Here is a 19,232-nt window from a genome sequence, read left to right on the forward strand (position 1 = left end):
AGATAATTATTAAATTTAAACCTCGAGTACCTTAGAAATAGTTATTTAATTCTTCTCTTGTTGGTTATAGATTTACAATTAAAGTTAACTCGACTAGTTACAGAGACATGAGAGATGCATTATACTATCTCAAGGTGCTGTCCGCATTCAACGCACCTCAACTATGATCTTAGGTTACTCGTCTTAATGATAGTTTACGATTTTAGGAACGTATAAGTCACAATCTAGTGTAAACCATCAATTAATATAAATGTAAACCAAAATACAAAAGTAGTTGAATTAGCTTAAAATAAAAAAAAGGTTAATATGTTGGAGAGAATCCACCTTATAAATCCTGAAGATTTAGGAAAACACCTGTTCCGAAAATCAAGCTTCGCTCCGGACGCGCGGCTCATACAGACGGTGGCCGTGTGTCATGCGGACGAGCAAGGTGAAGGATGCAAGAGATTCCTATGGATTTGCTGGCGTTGCACGCTTCCTCAATCCAAACGTGAAGCGAGCAAAACGCGTGTTAAATCCCAAATTTCAGCGTTATTTTATAACCCAATCATGGTTTTTAAAATTATTAGGTTGTTAGGGGACCATGATGATGATTTTCTTATCAAGTTGTTTAAATTTTCTAATCTGTTTAAATTGTTGAAAACTGTTGAAATTTCTTAAATCTGTTTAAATTTCTTAAATTCGTTTGAATTTCTTAAATCCCATGTCGCCACCTAAAAGGAAAATAAAATTGCGAATTGGCGACACGTTTATTTCGGGTAGGGGAGCCTTACATCTTTCTAATTAATTTTTGAGAGTAATAATTTACTTACCACATCGTGATGAACGACCCCCACCCGCCGCGTGGCAAACTTTATCCTAAAGCTGGAACAAGGAATCATAAATTCACAACACCATCGAAGAGTGGACGAATTTATCTCGCACGAATAAACTCACACATACCATTTTTAGTAAAACTCCCAGCCTAAACTATCGTTATCCTTTTTAAATTTTTTGTAACTACGCCATCTCCCTGCAAGGCGAATCGAAAAGAGAAAGAGCTGTCACACCAAATTCTTTTTTCTTTTTGTTTTTTTTTTTCTGGCCCCAGATTCCTGATCACCTGTCAGTTTCCAAAATAACTCCATAATCCATGTGAAATTTTTACAAATGTATTTTATAGATCCTTTTATAAAGAAAAGGCAAATATTTAAACAAACGTAAATTTCATAAATAAATTCTTTTATGATGGCTGTTACAAGCAATCACACCAAGATGCCGAACTAGTTCCACCCGCTACGCACAGATGTCGCTAGTCGTAAGGAGATCAGTGATTTGAAGTTATATGTTTTCTTTTTAATATTTATATACAATAAATACCACACGTTACAGTATCTGTATGTTTACCAGCGGAAAAGGTCAGGCCATAAGATTTATTAGGTTTTTCTGTACCAGTAGCAGCAGCAATCCTCTACTTGTCTGTGAAAATCCCGTCAAAATCGGTTCAGCCTTTCCGAAGATTAGCCTTTTCAAACAGACAGACAAACAGACAGACGGACAAAAATTTTAAAAACGTGTGATTCAGTATTGGTATCGTTCAAATAACCATATGAGCCTAATATGAGGTAGTTATTTCGAAATTACAGACAGACACTCCAATTTTATTTATTATAGTATAGATGACTCTTGAAATAAACTTCTCGAAGTCCACTAAGACAAACTTGTCGTATAGTTTGTAGGCGTCCTGCAACTTTGTATGATGAGTAACAAGACACACATTGCATCTTGTCACACCGGAAATAAAAATAAGGAGCACTATGCATCCCGGGGACAAAAAAGTAGGTAATTATTATACTCCTCGTTTGTTTTCATAGTAATTGTGTGACCTTTAGCTTTTTACTACGCACGTAGGCGTACGTAGAGTTATAATTCCAATTGTTATGTAATTCTGTGACGCTTCTTATAATAAGGGGCAGGTACACAATGTTGCACTACCCTTTTAAAAAACCTGTCAAGTGTTAGTTGAACTCGGTCACAAATGGTACGGTCATACAAGAGAGAAATAAATAAACAACATTTATTTTAATTTGATATTTTGGCTATTTTGAAACTTTATTATTTGCTTTATAGCGGCAATAGAAATATACACTTTGTAAAAATTTTAACTTCCTACCTATTACAGTTCATGAGATACAGCCCGCCGACAGACAGACGAACGAGCGAGTTGACAGCGGAGACCAAAATAGGGTTCCGTCGGCACCCTACGTCGCACGGTACGGAGCCCTAAAAAAGACGAGAATGACCCTAAAGGCCATATTCCATATCCGCAATCAATAACCACTGAATTGATTCCGTAGGTAGATCAATTCAGTGGTTGTGATCGCAGGTATTTTTTTTACGTTTATTTTAATGTATATTTTCTCTACCTGCTAATCTGCACTGGTCCGGAATACAAAACTTAACATTTTCTATACAATAAAAAAAATATAAAAGGCATTTTTTTTTTTTTAACTTTATTGAAAATATTACAATAAAACTTAAAGCTAGCCTTATCTAATTACTATACAAATCATGCCCGCGTGGAATGGTGCCAAGAATACTGGCTGCATTTCCGCGTTGGACAGCCAGGCTGATCCGTTGCGCAAAAAAGGCATTAATATTTTACATATAAAGTACGCTGATACTTCGAACGATGTAACGTGCCACTTATGGACAAAGTCGCAAGGCGCTTCAACAAGACAGCTGACGATGATCCTCAAGTGATAAATAGCCTCAACTGAGCCAGGTCACCGGTAAAGTAGCCTGTACTTTTTATATAAGATGCCATAATAAGATGAGAGACGTCAAGCGTCCTTGTCCACAAAGTCGCATGCCGCTTAAACGCCAGCCAGCTAGTGATGAAAGAGTCTCGAGTCTTTTAGACGTTTATATAAAGACTTGCCACCGTGTTACAGGACTCAACTGTAAACTAAAGGTGAGAGCCCAGTGGCGATGTTTTTCTTCACCGTCAAAGCATTATTGCTTAAAGTGTTATGCGCTTCGTCATACATTTTTAACTATTTATCGGCAGGCGCATGAATGCAATCACACCAAATAGTAAGTGATGATGCAGCCTTAGGTGATGCGTGCCTGCCTAGGCCCTAGGAGAATACGCAGAGATAAATTGATTGACAGTAATATTGGCTACATCAAACCTCAAGCATTATAATTATACAGTAGATAATATTATAAAATACGTTGATCTTGATACTTCAAACTATATAACGTGCCACTTATGAACAAAGTCGCAAGGCGCTTCAACAAGACAGCTGACGATGATTCTCAAGTAGTTAATAGCCTCAACTGAGCCAGATCACCGGTAAAGTAGCCTGTACTTTTTATATAAGGTGGCATAATAAGATGAGAGACGTCAAGCGTCCTTGTCCACATCCGCATTCAAGCGTCATTGTCGCATGCCGCTTAAACGCCAGCTAGTTAAAGATGAAAGAGACTCGGGTCCTTTATAATATACCCAACTCTTAGTTATAAGATGCGATGTGTCCGTTTTTCTGGTTTTCTTTTGTTTCTTTCTTTAGTCGTTTATATAAAGATCACTTCCATTTATCAGGTCTCAACCCTAAGGGCAGTATCTCACTAGGACACCATGGCGCAACCAATCGCGCTACCGACTAAATGTATAGAGCCTTACGGAGAGTACCTTACCTGGTGTCCACTTGATTGCGCAATTTTGGAATACCCGCTGGTGGCGCCACCTATATGTATAGATCTATTTGCCGTCTCACTCATTCGACCACCAGTTGCGCTACCATGGACGCACCTCCCGCACACTGCTGGTGCGTGACAATATTATTCGCACGTGTACATTGTTCATGTGAGGCGATTGTTCTCATTATAGTATGATTATTTTTGGTTGAAAAGTAGTAGGTATACGTTCTTTGGTTGGTAATGGCATTTTCAAATGTCCATTGACGTTCATTTTGAAATTGACAACCATTTTGTCTGCTCTAGTGTTTCTCGTTTGGCAGCTCAAAACACGACGGTGGAGCGACCGGTGGTGCCACCCTGGTGTCTTAGTGAGATATCGGCCTGAACTGGTGATAACCTAATGGCGATGTTTTGTTTTACCGTTAAAGCAAGTGATATAATATACCTAGCTAATATTAAACGCGAAAAATTACAGGTGTATGCCTTACATCCAGCTTTGGACTCACTGAATAGAATGTTCGGACCTCTGGATTCAGAGGCCGAATTTTAAAGCACTAGGTTATATTGTCATAGCCATAGCACCATAGCATAGCTATTTTATTATAATAGAAAAGGAAAACGTCTAAGGAATTACTATAATAAAGGGTTGGTGGTAAAGCAACGCGGACAAAACCGAGATCAAAAGTTTTATCACAGCAGTTGTTCAATTAAACCCCATATTCGAGTCCCATTCGTTTAAAATTAACCTCGGAATATGTGGTCATTTTGCGGTTATTTTCAGTTCCCAATTAAATGTGCAGAAGAAGTAAAATTCTCAAGCCGCTTACAAAATGCCAAAAGACTTTTTTGGTTCGGAGACGCAGCTATGTTGCTAAAATATAATTCCACAATATCCTTATCGATACTAATCTATACATATAATACAAAAAAAACTAAATTAAAATCGGTCCATTCGTTTAGGCGCTACGAGGCCACAGACAGATACACAGATACACAGATACACACGTCAAACTTATAACACCCCTCTTTTTGGGTCGGGGGTTAAAAATTGTAGAAAAGTGGTATCTGTCGGCGGTACCGACTTTTAGCTGTCAATACTTTGCTCACTGAGCATTACGTCATCTCCCCACTGTCGTCGTTGGACTATAAAATCAGACACGCTGTGCGTAGCGAGGCATTATTCGTCCGGTTGTTGCCGAGGACACTTCTCAGTAGGAATAGTCTGTCGTACTGTAGGTTTTAGAGTAGTGGTTACCTAAAGTGGTACTGTTGGTTAAACGAGTTGTTATTGTGGTGGTTAGGTTAGATGGTTGGTTTGGGACCGGTGTAAGGGGTGGAGGAGCCGGTCTAGGTAGGTTAGGTTAGGTTTACCTAGTTACGCTGGTAGTCGTGACATGCAGTAAACGGAAGTATTGTTCTTAACACGTCTGAAGATCGCCTAGTAATCGAAGCAGACCCTAAGGATCTTCGCCTGCCTTCATCAATTCTTAAACGATCCTCGGTTCGATCCGACATATCTGTACAATGGAAATATATATAAAAAAAAAGTAGCAGGGGTTGTTATTATATCGATGCCGAACCCGAAATTGCAATTAATTTTTTTTTGTCTGTTTGTCTGTGTGTTTGTGCACGCTAATATTAGAAACGGCTCATTCGACTTAGATACGGTTTTCACTAATATATTGTAGTAAGCTTCACTTAACATTTAGTGTTTATTTCATGTCAATCGGTTCATAAATAAAAAAGTTATGTCAATTTAAAGAATCACGGCGAACATTTTTAAAGTACAGAGTACGTAGGTAGGTACTACACGCCTCGCGCCTGAGCGTCCGTGGCTATATAAAGCGCGGTCACTATTCCACGCGAACGAAGTCGCGGGCACAGCTAGTATTGTAAATACGAAAGTGAGACACACTTTCGTATTGTTACATCCCTCAACTGCTAGCTAAACAGCTGACCCAGCAGCTACTCTATCTCGACCAGGTGTCAGATCGGGTAAGATGCTGTCAGTCCGGTCCGACACCTCGAAAAGGTTGCACGTCTATTACTATTTCTTTGGAAACCCAAGTATTTTTCCCAGTGTACTAAAATTCATTATATTATTCTGTGTAAAAACAATTTTATTTTTTAAAAACCCTGTCGGATTTTCCGTCGTAACATTGGTGGCAGCGCAAAGGGATTCAAAATAAAAATCCCTGGACCCTCCACTGGTCCATATAGTGATTTGTGTATTACAGTGATATCAAAAATAAGTGTTACTTGTGCTGTGCTATTCTGTGCTCTGTGTCCATACGTGTCCACTGTTCACCACCGAACCATTGGGGACATCTGCAGTTTCTCCGAAATGCAAACGCCGATAATCGCCATCATCGCCGCCCACGTACTAATGTGAGTCGAGCATTTCGCCTTATCTCAAAGTAAACAATCTCATCCGGTCTCACCTTTTAATATGCCTGTTGATAAAATAAGCCCAGAGTCTGTCGAGCAATCTCCGCTCTTACAAAAGGTAACAATAAGGAAAGAATCAAATATTGAAATGGAACTGAATGTCTTGTTCAAATTTGTGAAGCCATACGACGGGTGTCGCGAAACGTTAAATTCATTTCTAATAAACTGTGACAATGCCATTTCATTGGCCAGTGACGTTCAAAAACCGATTTTACTTAAGTTTATACTATGTCAACTAAAAGGTAAAGCGGAAATTGCTTGCTCCATAAAGGATTTTACCTGCTGGTTGCAATTAAAAAATTTCCTCAAAGAACAATTCTGTGAGAGGAAACACTACTCACACCTACTAGCAGACCTACAAGAGAGCAAGCAAAGCCCGCTCGAAAATGTCAGCCAATTCGCGCTTAAGGTGGAGACGTGCCTGTCACAACTCTTAACAGAGATTTCATTAACCAATGCCGAACCGGGTCAGTTAGCCGGTCGGACTGCAGCCATGGAGGATCTTGCCCTCCATCATTTCACAATGGGTCTACTCCCTCGCATATCCACGATAGTGAGATGCAGGTCTCCAAAAACCTTAAACGAAGCTATCAATATAGCTGTATCCGAGGAGCGTATTCAACAAACTCTGTATAGGAGGTCCCAGCCTGCTGAGAACAAAGGTAACAAATCCAGGAATTCATTTGCATCCTTTCAGAAACCGAGTTTTGCGCAACGACCCGCTAACTCTCAACCCAATGACACGTCTTCCAAATCCCCAGTGATTTGCAGATACTGCAAATCCGAAGGTCACGTTTTAATGAATTGCAAAAAACGTGAATACAATAATAGCCGTTATCGTAACCCTCAGGCACAAGCACCGGCTCGTAATCCCAACTCATTCTCTAGACCGGGCCCCAGTCGCGTAAATTTCATGCAAGAAGAAAATATCGAGTCTCGTGATGAGGTAGACACTGGTTCTGAGAATGATTATTCCCCAAATCATTTAAACGAATAAAAGTCCCGTCTTGGTGTCGTACGGGACACCAAAAATTCAAAATCGATGCCAAACCCTCTGTATCCATGTCAAAATCCTATGCATCCGTGTTGGGACGTGCATCCGTGACAAATATCTCTGTATCCGAGTCGAAACCCTCTGTATCCGTGAAGAAAACCTCTGTATCCGACTCAAAACCCTCTGTATCTGTGAATAAAACCTCTGTATCTGTGAATAAAACCTCTGTATCCGAGTCGAAACCCTCTGTATCCGTGAAGAAAACCTCTGTATCCGACTCAAAACTCTCTGTATCTGTGAATAAAACCTCTGTATCCGAGTCGAAACCCTCTGTATCCGTGAAGAAAACCTCTGTATCCGACTCAAAACCCTCCGTATCTGTGAAAAAACCCTCCGTATCCGAGTCGAAACTCTCTGTATCTGTGAAAAAACCCTCCGTATCCGAGTCAAAACCCTCTGTATCCGTGAATAAACCCTCTGAATCCGTGAATACAACCTCTGCATCCGTGACAAAACCCTCCGTATCTGCAAAGAAATCCTCTGTATCCAAGTTGAAACCCTCTGCGTCTGTAAAGAAAACCTTTGCATCCGTGACAAAACCCTCCGTATCCACCTCGCAAGTGAAATTCCAGTCTGAAGTTCGCCGTGAAGAACTCAGATCTCCCAAATCCGATTCTAAATCCCAGAACTTCGATCCTGTAAAGGATTCAAAATCCGACGCCATTAAAGGTAATAAAGTCTTTGAAATTACTACTAATCCAGAAAAAATATTACTCCCGCATATCCTCATAAAGTCCTCTGTTTCTGATATACCCCTTTCATTACTTATTGATTCAGGTTCAGCAATTAGCCTCATTAAATATAACTCAATTCAAACATATCTCACTCTCGTCAGAGAGCAAATCAGCCTAAAAGGAATAGATCCTGGCCAAGAGTCAACAAAGACCATGGGCCACTTTAACTTAAAATTACAACCTCTAGATTCCAAACAAAAATCAATCAGCTACAAATTCCATGTCGTAAGAGAAATTGACATACCTTATGATGGCATAATCGGAACTGATATGCTAAACGCTTTTGGGTGTAACATTAATTACACTAAGAACACTCTAAGAATCAATGATGTAAATATAAAGTTACTATTCCACGAACCTGTATATAACATCCCTCCGAGATCTGAAATGGTCATCGAATGCTCTGTCTCAAATCCTGAAATAAAAGAAGGTATCATACAAGACCAAAAACTGGTCAAAGATCTCCTGGTAGCCAATTGCCTAGTCAAGGTCAAAAAGAATAATAGAATAAACTTGACTGTGGTTAATACATCCGAATCTTCTATATCCATAAACTCCAACTTAAATTTTACTCTGAATCCCGTAGAAGAAGTCCAATCATATCCTGAGCAGCAACCTCATTCGCATCCTGTTAATAATATCCAATATCAAGACTCTTATCGCCGTACCCAAGAAGTTCTGAACCAACTTAGAACGTCGCATTTAAATTCAGAAGAAGTGAATGCTCTATACAATCTCTGTTCCGAATACTCCGACATCTTCCACCTTCCAGGTGAAATATTAACACACACAAATGCACTAAAGCATTCCATAAAAACCACATCTCAGAATCCAATTCATGCCAAATCCTATCGATTTCCTGAAATCCATAAGGCTGAAGTAAAGAAACAAGTTGACCAAATGCTATCTCAGGGAATAATAGAGCCTTCCAAATCTCCATGGTCAGCCCCCATATGGGTGGTCCCTAAAAAGTTAGATTCATCTGGTCAAAGAAAATGGCGTATTGTCATTGACTATCGTCAACTTAATGACGTGACCATAGGAGATACTTACCCAATACCACAAATCAATGAAATTCTTGACCAACTTGGTTCCAGCAAATATTTCAGTACTCTAGATCTTGCCTCTGGTTTTCACCAAATCCTTGTAGAAGAAGAAGATAAAGAAAAAACTGCTTTTTCAGTTCCTGAAGGTCACTTTCAATTTGCTCGTATGCCATTTGGGCTCAAAAATGCCCCTTCAACATTCCAGAGATTAATGAACTCGACTCTATCCGGTCTCCAAGGGACACGATGTTTCGTGTACCTGGATGACATTGTCCTTTATGGTTATGACCTTGATCAAGCCATAAATAACTTGCGATGTGTTTTCCAACGTCTAAGGGAGTACAACCTTAAGTTACAACCTGACAAGTGCGAGTTCCTGAGGCGAGAGGTTGCCTACCTTGGCCATATAATTACAGAACAAGGCGTAAAACCTAATCCTGAAAAAATAGAAGCCGTAATTAATTTCCCAAGACCAGAAAATCCAAAACACATAAAATCCTTCCTTGGTCTAGTTTCATATTACCGTAGATTCATTCCAGACTTCTCGAAGATCGCCAAACCACTAACTCATTTATTAAAAAAGAATATTCCTTTTGATTGGCAAAACCAACAACAAGTAGCCTTTGATGAATTAAAAACCAAACTCACCTCTGCTCCTGTCTTAATTTATCCCGATTTTACAAAGCCATTTATCCTAACATGTGATGCCTCAAACCATGCAATAGGCTCAGTACTCTCCCAAGGTCCCGTAGGCAGGGAAAGACCAATTGCCTACGCTTCTAGGACACTAAATAAAAGTGAATGCAATTACAGCACTACGGAGAAGGAACTCCTTGCTATAATATTCGGCTGTAAAACCTTCCGGCCTTATCTATATGGCCGCAAATTCCAAATTGTAACTGACCATCGCCCATTAAAATGGCTTTTTAATCACAAAGACCCATCCAGTAAACTCCAAAGATGGAGACTCAAACTCGAAGAATATGAGTATGAGATAGTTTACAGAAAAGGTAAACTCAATTCAGCAGCTGATGCCCTGTCTCGATATCCATCTGATTTTCTAAACCCTGTAAATGCAATCAATACTGACGATGCTCGCGGAGAAAATGAAGTACCTCCACTAAATCCAATTGCCAATGCTGATCCAACAGAACAACAGCTGGATGATGAACAGCTTATTCCAAGTCCATTGAGTGTTGATCTAGGCTCACTTTCTCCGATTCCTTTTGAACATATAGATTTCGACCTCCCTGGTACTTCTTCAAACCCTGAACCAGGAAGGGATGTTGTCAATAATCCAGAAATTATACTAAACCCATCTACTTCAACCGACTTACCCGTTCTAAATCCTTTAGACTTGGATCTCAGCCTCCCAAACTCTCCATTTAATCCTGAACCCCTACTAAATCCTACTAATTCCAATAGTGAAAATTTACCTGTTAACATACCAAATCCTGTTAATACATCCGGTGAATCCTATTCCGATTATCTGAAAGCAATGTCAAATAAAAATTATAAATATAATACCATTATCCACGAGTATGCCAATAAATTGCTATCCTCTGATTCCAAAACAATTATTGTTCCCACTTCAATTGATCTAGACGAGACAAATCCAAATGTCGAAGAAATCCTCGCCAACAACAACGACAACAGTGAATTCCTAAGTAGGGAAAGAACACTTCATTCATTCATGACTCTAGAATCAAACGATAAACACTACTATTTCCTTTTCACCAAAGCGCATTACTTCGATGATATAACTTATCCTGAATTGTATAAAACTTTGCAAAATCTCCGAAATGAATTGCTATTGCTTTTACAACCTGAGACTCCTAACGAAATTTCAATCTCTGATTTCAAAGACCCTTTTGTAAAATTATCCTATACTAAGTTATATAACATCCTGGCCTATCTATTCCATAACACTAACATCACCATAAAAATCTATAGAAATACCCTAATATATCCAACCCCTAGTGAAATCCCAACTATACTTAGGGAAAATCACGATCTACCCATTGCAGGTCATGTGGGTTCCACAAGAATGTTAAATCGAATAAAAGAAAGATACAGCTGGAAGAACATGAGATCAGATATAGAGAACTATGTTAGAAAATGTACTCAATGCCAATCCAACAAAGCACTACGCCAGATTAACAGGGCTCCAATGCAAATTACATCAACATCCACTGCACCCTTCGAAAGAATTAGCCTGGACATTGTGGGTCCACTACCAGAAGCTGGTAGAATCTCCTTGAAATACATACTCACCTTGCAAGACGATTTAACCAAATTCTCTACAGCTTATCCCATTACCAACATCACTGCCGAAGAATGTCTAGAATGTCTTGTTCACTTCATCTCCCTTTTTGGGTTGCCCAAAATGATTTTGAAAGATCAAGGGACGAATTTCACCGCCGAACTCTTTAAAGAAACCTGCAAATTCTTAAAAATCAAACAGATTTGGTCTGCACCCTATCATCCCCAAACTCAAGGCGCTCTTGAGCGAAGCCATTCAACCATCAAGGAATATCTTAAATCCTTCGTAAATGAAAACCAATCAGACTGGCATAAATATATTTATACCGCCATCCTAGCTTATAATACCAATATCCATTGCACTACCAAGTTTTCTCCACATGAATTATTATTCGGCCAAAAACCCTATTTCCCTGATTCTCTTTTTGAACCCAATCCATCGGGGACCTATCACGAATATATTAAAATGCTTCATCATCGATTAAAACTATCACGTGAAAAGGCCCTGGAATATATCGCGAAATCCAAAGAAAGATCCAAACAATATTATGACAGACATTCCCGTCCAGTTGAATACAAAGTAGGTGACATGGTTTATGTAAAGAACCATGCACGCCTACGTAAAGCTCTTTCACCAGTATGGAAAGGACCATATAAAGTAGTTAAGGTCCATGGTAACCATACACTTTCCGTTTTAATTAACCGGCGTCATGTTAAACAACATTATGACGAAATAAAGTTGGCAACAACTTAATTTAGTTTAAGATCAGTTTAGTTTAAGTCTATATATTAAGTTTAGCTTAGTACTTACATATTTTAAATTTAAATAAAATATATATATACATATATATATATATATATTAAAAATACATATATTTATATTTCCAGTCCAGCAGTATTATGTCAAGGCATAAAGCACGATGACTACATCGAACAGATTACAAGCAGTCCTGGAATTTATTTTAATCCAATAGGTTCAGTTAAATTAGTTAATGATTATTTACACGTAGTAATACCCATAGATTTAGAATACATAAAACCCCATATTAACAATATCAATAGTGTTTTACATACATCCCAACATCTTTGCACGAAAAGTAATACATTAACCGGTCTTGAATGTCAAAATATATTCCAACCACTCATTCCCATGCTCGAAGATTTGACACGGGATTACCATTCTTTATCGCATCTGATTTCATCCAGAAGTAAAAGGTCAGCATGGATACCTGGTATTGGTATCATTTTTAAACACATCTTCGGTACCATGGATGAAGATGATGCCATCAAATATGGTAATGCTATAAACAATTAAAAAACAATGACAAAAGCTTATTAAATTTAGTTAAAGAAAACATTCTCATCTCCAGAACAGCTATAATTAATTTTAATGAAACCTTAATCGAAATTAACAGAAACGAAAAACGTCTTAACGACATTATCGAAAATTTGACGTCACATATTAACAATATGACAATTATCACGAATTCAATACTGGCCAAGACCGCTATGCAAGAACTGTTTAGTGCGCTCCAATCAAGTTTGTTAAGTTTATCTTACAGATTAGAGGACATTGTAAACTCTATTTTGTTTGCAAAAACCAATACATTACATCCATCCATCATAACACCGAAGGATCTTTATAATGAATTGGTTACCAATGTAAAACACTTACCTAAATTCTCAGAATTCCCTGTAAATTTAGAATTGTACAATATACATATAATAATCAAACTGTCAGAAATTATATCATGTATCTTAGACAATAAGCTAGTATATACAATTAAGATTCCTCTAGTTTTAAATTCTCCTTTCAATTTATACAAAGTTATTCCAATCCCTGTAGCTCATAATATTGAAACACCTAGCTCATTTGCCCTAATTGTACCGTCGGCATCCTATATTGCTATGAGCAGGGACAAATCGGAATATTGTATCTTTAATGATTTGAATAGAAATTGTAACCTAATAGTTAAGAATTCATATATATGTCATGAAGTTGCTAAATTTAATATTATGAATGAGCCGATATGTGAAACGGAAATAATTACTAAAGTCATACATTCACTTCCAAATGAATGCAAAATTAATTTTATCTCAGGTATTGTTCATATTTGGCAAAACATTGGAAATAACCAATGGGTTTTTACACATTCTGAACCAACAAAGTTGCACATTGACTGTGAAAATGAAAACTTTGATACCATTCTACTTGGCACAGGGATAGTAACCCTAAAACCAAGATGTAATGGTTATTGTAAAAATACAAAGCTTATTGGCACAACCAATCTCACAATTAAAATAAATAAAATATTTTCAGACTTTAATTTAATTAATGACACTTGCTGTAACCTAACAACGTTTAATAAATTAAACTTTACCTTACCCTTAAGATCCCCTTACTCTCAAATCAATTCTGACAATTTTATGAAATTAAACATCAGAGCAAATGACGCTCTAACCCTAATAAAGGAATTAGATTCCCGAATTAACACCGAATCCATACCGACTCATTCTATTATTTCATATGTTTTTATAAGTTTTTGTATACTATTTATAATTTACTATTTTTGTAATAAGAGATGTTCAACCTTTTATTCAAAATACAGGGTAACCTCTACCCCTAATAATACAGATAACCCGGATAGTAATAATGATATTCCTCTTTCTCAACCACGTTTAAGAATTGTTTAAGTTAGTAAACTTCGCCTTTAAAACGCGTAAGTTTACACTTAACCGGGGGGCTGTTACATCCCTCAACTGCTAGCTAAACAGCTGACCCAGCAGCTACTCTATCTCGACCAGGTGTCAGATCGGGTAAGATGCTGTCAGTCCGGTCCGACACCTCGAAAAGGTTGCACGTCTATTACTATTTCTTTGGAAACCCAAGTATTTTTCCCAGTGTACTAAAATTCATTATATTATTCTGTGTAAAAACAATTTTATTTTTTAAAAACCCTGTCGGATTTTCCGTCGTAACAGTATTTATCATAGAATAAGTGGCTATCTATAAAAAGTATAATATGAATCTTTTTACGGTCGGTTTAACCAATTTTATTAGGATTTTAATGAAAGTACTATTTTTGTGAAAGAGGCTTTTTTTAATCAGTTTTATTATAGACACAAAATCCGTGCGTGAAGGCGTCCATGTTGGGAAGGAAGAAAGACCACAGATTAAAAATGTGTAGACATAGTGACTGTTCCACAGAGTAGGCATTGTCTATTGATACAATATATTCTAACACCCCCCTTCAATGCTTACTTTATTAATAAAAATTTAGATACCTCCCAACATTTACACATTAATTAACAAAAATATACTTTACACACATACCTTAACAAAAATCGAAAGGCTAAGTTACATTTTGAAACAGACCAAAAAAAATTCCAAATGATTAAAACCTTTAAAATTATATTATCAGGTGGACCATACATGAAAACTTATGCAACACATTTTTAGACAAAGCTTTTGTAAACATATCAGCCACCTGATGTTCAGTTTTTACATATTTCAAACAAATTCTACCTTTATTGACAAGTTCCCTTATATAATGATACCTTATATCTATATGTTTAAGCCTTTTTATACATGTGGTGCTTGCAACTGTAATAGCAGACTGATTATCACAATACATTATTATCTTATCAGTATGAATATCAAAATCTTGACACAAGTTTTGCAACCAGCATGCTTCGCTTGCTGCCATGCTTAATGCTATGTACTCTGATTCCGTAGAAGAGAGACTCACTGAACTTTGTTTCTTAGAACACCATGAAATTAAGCAATTGGAATACATAAAACAATAGCCGGTGGTGGATTTTCTATCTTGCAAGTCTCCTCCCCAGTCAGCATCACAGTAGCCTATCAATGACGCATCATTACATTTGTATACTAACTTATAATTTAAAGAATATTTTACATATCTCAAAACACGCTTTAAAGAGCTTAACAAAGCAGTATTTGCTCTGTTTTGGAACCTAGAAAGTATAGAAATTGACACACATAGGTCTGGTCTTGTTCCTAAGACTGCATACATTAGACTACCTATTATCTGTCTACACTGATTTTCAATATTTTTATCACAACACTCTTTATTTTCCAATATTTTTGTATTAAAGTTTTGATCAATAGGGGTAGATATCGGTTTACAATCTTGCATGTTAAATTTTCTTAATACACTTTCTAAATAACGTTTTTGATTTAATTCAGTAATACCAGAATCTAAATTTTGCTTGACATTGATACCTAGAAAGTCTGACACTAAACCTAAGTCTTTCATGCTAAATTCTTTATTTAATAATAACTTAAAATCTGATATTTGTTTTTCATTACTTCCAAAAATCAACAAATCATCTACATACAGAAGAACATACATTTTATCTTTACTATCACATTTTGTATATAAACATGAGTCACATTGTGACCTTTTAAACCCAATTTTAGAAATTGTAGAGTTGAATTTTTGGTTCCAGCTTTTAGGTGACTTTTTGAGACCGTATAACGACTTATTTAGCTTAACTATATTTTTATCCCCACTATAAGCCCCATCAGGTAACTTTATAAACACCTTTTCATCAATTTCCCCATACAGAAAAGCCCCAGTAACATCCATTTGATATATAGGTAATTTACACTGAGTTGCTACTGCGGTAAATAACCTGAAAGTTGACAGCTTTGCCACGGGTGCATAAATATCATTTAAATCCATTAAATCAGTTTGCTCAAAGCCTCTAGCCACAAGCCTCGCTTTATATTGGATAGTATTACCTGATTTCTTCGTTCTGAAAACCCATTTACTGCTTATAGCGTTAGCATTTTGAGGTAAATCACAAAATTCCCAAGTATTGTTATTTTTTAATGTCTCTAACTCCCTATCAATAGCTTTTTGCCAACTACTAGCATCCTGCCTACACATAGCCTCTTTGTATGTAGTAGGTATTTCATCTACAGAAGAAACATTATTACACCTGAAAAAAGAGGTTTTCTTACGGATACGCTTAGGTTTATCTTGTGTATAGACCACAGTGTCATTTTCACTACTCCCACTTTGACTTTCAACCTCATACATACTTTCTTGTTCATCACACAAGTTTTCTTCACACACAGTACTAGACTTTGATTCTAAGTTATCACTATGAGCGCTTTCTACATACACAGTTTCTTCATGTACTTGTGAAGACTGTTTTTCTTCAGAAAATGAACTTTTCATGAACACTACATCACGCCTAATGTCAACCGTGTTTTTGAATGAGAAATATATTCTATAACCCTTAACATTCTCACTGTAACCCACTAATATACCTTTTTCGCCTTTTGAGTCCCACTTCTTTCTTTTTTCTTTAGGAATATGGGCATAAACAGGTGTGCCGAAGATTTTTAAAGAATTTATATCAAACTTTTTGTTAGACCACAACTCATAAGGAGTTTTATCTTTTATAGTACTTTTACCTGTTCTATTTAAAACATATGCAGCTGTATTAACTGCCTCTGCCCACAAATATTTAGGTAACTTCTTAGCGCACAGCATAGTTCTAGCCGCTTCAATTAAAGTTCTATTTTCCCGTTCTGCCTTACCATTTTGCTCAGGACTATATGGCACTGTTTGTTGATGAATAATACCACGTTTATGAAACAATTGAGCTACATCTTTGTTCAAAAACTCTAACCCGTTGTCACTTCTAAAATATTTAACTTTATTTCCCGTTTCATTTTCAGATTTATTTAAAAAATTCTCTATACAGATCTTAACTTCATCCTTCCCTTTCAAAAAATACACACTCCTATAGTTAGAATAATCATCCTTGAAAACAACAAAATACCTTGCACCTCCAAGCGACGTTTGTTCCATAGGGCCACAAACATCAGCATGAATTAACTCACAAGTTTTGGTTGTTTTTATCTCACTACTTGGAAAGGGTAAACGATGGATTTTGCCCTCTAAGCAACTTTCACACTGTTCTTGCACACTACTTGCACCCTCAATGCAAATGTTATTATTTTTTAACACCTCTTTGACATAGGTCATGTTTTGGTGAGCAAGTTTTTGATGCCACTCATTTAAGTCTGTATTATTTTGCACCATATTTATTTCACTACATTTATAACGAAAATCTAAATAATAAAGGTTATCAATCCTCTTTGCAATAGCAGACACTTGGTTTTTCTTGTAAAATTTACATGAATTTTCATCTGTCACCATGACATAACCTTTAGACGTAACACATTTTACAGAAAACAAATTAGTTTTTAAGTCGGGGACATACAAAACATTATCTATGGTCGAGTCGACCCATACTTTACCATTATATACTTGTGCCATTAAACTGCCTGACCCTAACACTTTAATAGGTGTGCCATCTCCTAGCATTACAAATTTATTTGTCATATCAGTAAAAGAAGTGAACAATTCTTTATCTTTGCACATATGATCACTCGAGCCTGTGTCGACCAAAAAAGTAGATTGGTTATAATCTTTCAAAGAGTTTGAGACTACAAATGCATTGCTAGAGCTAGTACCTTGTTTATTTAGTCTAAATTTACACTGACTCTTCTTGTGACCTAATTTCCTGCAAAAATAACAGCGGAGTTCTGGCTTATTGTTACCGTAGGCATAATTTTGATTTTTCACTGGACTGTCCGTCTTCACTTTACACTCAGATTGAGAATGATTATAATTTTTAGACCGAAAACACTGAAACTTTTTACCACTATTCCTGTTAGCTGCAAAAGCTGATGCAGGCGTTGAACTCGAAGCCTCCTTCATCCTCTCCTCTTCCACGAGCAGTCGAGCAACCAAATTATCATATGTTTGTTTGTCATCCGGAGCAGACTCCCATGCTGACACAAAATGTTTGTATTTCTCTGGTAATGACATAAGCACCTTTGTGATTACAAATTTTTCTGAAATATCCTCTCCCATCTGCTTGAGATTGTTCTTTATTTCCTGGATTTTGGATAGAAAAAACGACATTTCCATACCTTCGTCGAATTTAAATTGGAAGAACCGTTGTTGGATTATGTGTATATTTGTCTCACTTTTCTGTTCATACACACTTTGAAGCTTTCTCCACATCTCAGCTGCAGAACTACAGGTTATAATATGCAACATGACGTCCTCAGTCATCCTTGTAACTAACAATGATTGAGCCTTTGCATCCTTGCTTTCCCATGAAGTTTTTTGTGTTGGATCATCGGGCTTGACGCTCTTACCCTCTACGATGTCAAACAAACCTTGCCCTCTCAGTAAAACTGATGTTTGAAATTTCCAAATGTTCCAATTTTTTGGACCCTCCAGTTTACATACCGTGCCTTGAGCCACTGGTATAATAGTTGTGTTTTCCATCTTACAGCTTGCTCCAACCAACTTGATTGTAATAATTGACTTCCTACCTTGAACAGGCAGTATTTGCAGAGATAATTCCGTACCTCGCCGACCGCGCCGCAATGGCCGCCACGCGTTTTTTCAAGTTGTAATATTTCACAATAAATAGTAATCAATGCAAAATCAAAATAGATTACGTGGCTGGGCCGCATAACCTATTAGGATTTTAATGAAAGTACTATTTTTGTGAAAGAGGCTTTTTTTAATCAGTTTTATTATAGACACAAAATCCGTGCGTGAAGGCGTCCATGTTGGGAAGGAAGAAAGACCACAGATTAAAAATGTGTAGACATAGTGACTGTTCCACAGAGTAGGCATTGTCTATTGATACAATATATTCTAACAAATTTTGATAAAATTTGGTAGGTACAGAGATATTTTATTTTACACAGGCTACTTTTTATTCCGGAAAAATTCAAAAGTACCGTTTGGATTTTCAAAAACCTAGATCCATGACTGCAAAGTCGCGGAAATCATGTAGTCAATGATATTTTCACTGAGCTATACTTTTCAGCAAGTTTTACAGCAAGATGCAATTTTTATAGCCCGTTTATGGAGCCATTTTAAAGAGAAACGCTCTGACTTTGTTTCATTACAATCAGTCTGCGGGGAAAGAATTTTT

General features: G+C 37.0%; 1 long non-coding RNA gene across 1 annotated transcript; it reads right to left on the minus strand.

Moving 5' to 3' along the window:
• Positions 1-201: 201 nt before the first annotated feature.
• Positions 202-965, minus strand: LOC123879943. The gene is made up of 3 exons (XR_006799112.1): positions 943-965; positions 813-864; positions 202-713 (listed from the first exon to the last, which is right to left on the minus strand). It is a non-coding gene; the product is annotated as an uncharacterized LOC123879943 (long non-coding RNA).
• Between the last annotated feature and the right edge of the window lie 18,267 nt (positions 966-19,232).

This window comes from Maniola jurtina, chromosome W, assembly GCF_905333055.1.
Source record: "Maniola jurtina chromosome W, ilManJurt1.1, whole genome shotgun sequence".
Lineage (NCBI taxonomy): Eukaryota > Metazoa > Arthropoda > Insecta > Lepidoptera > Nymphalidae > Maniola > Maniola jurtina.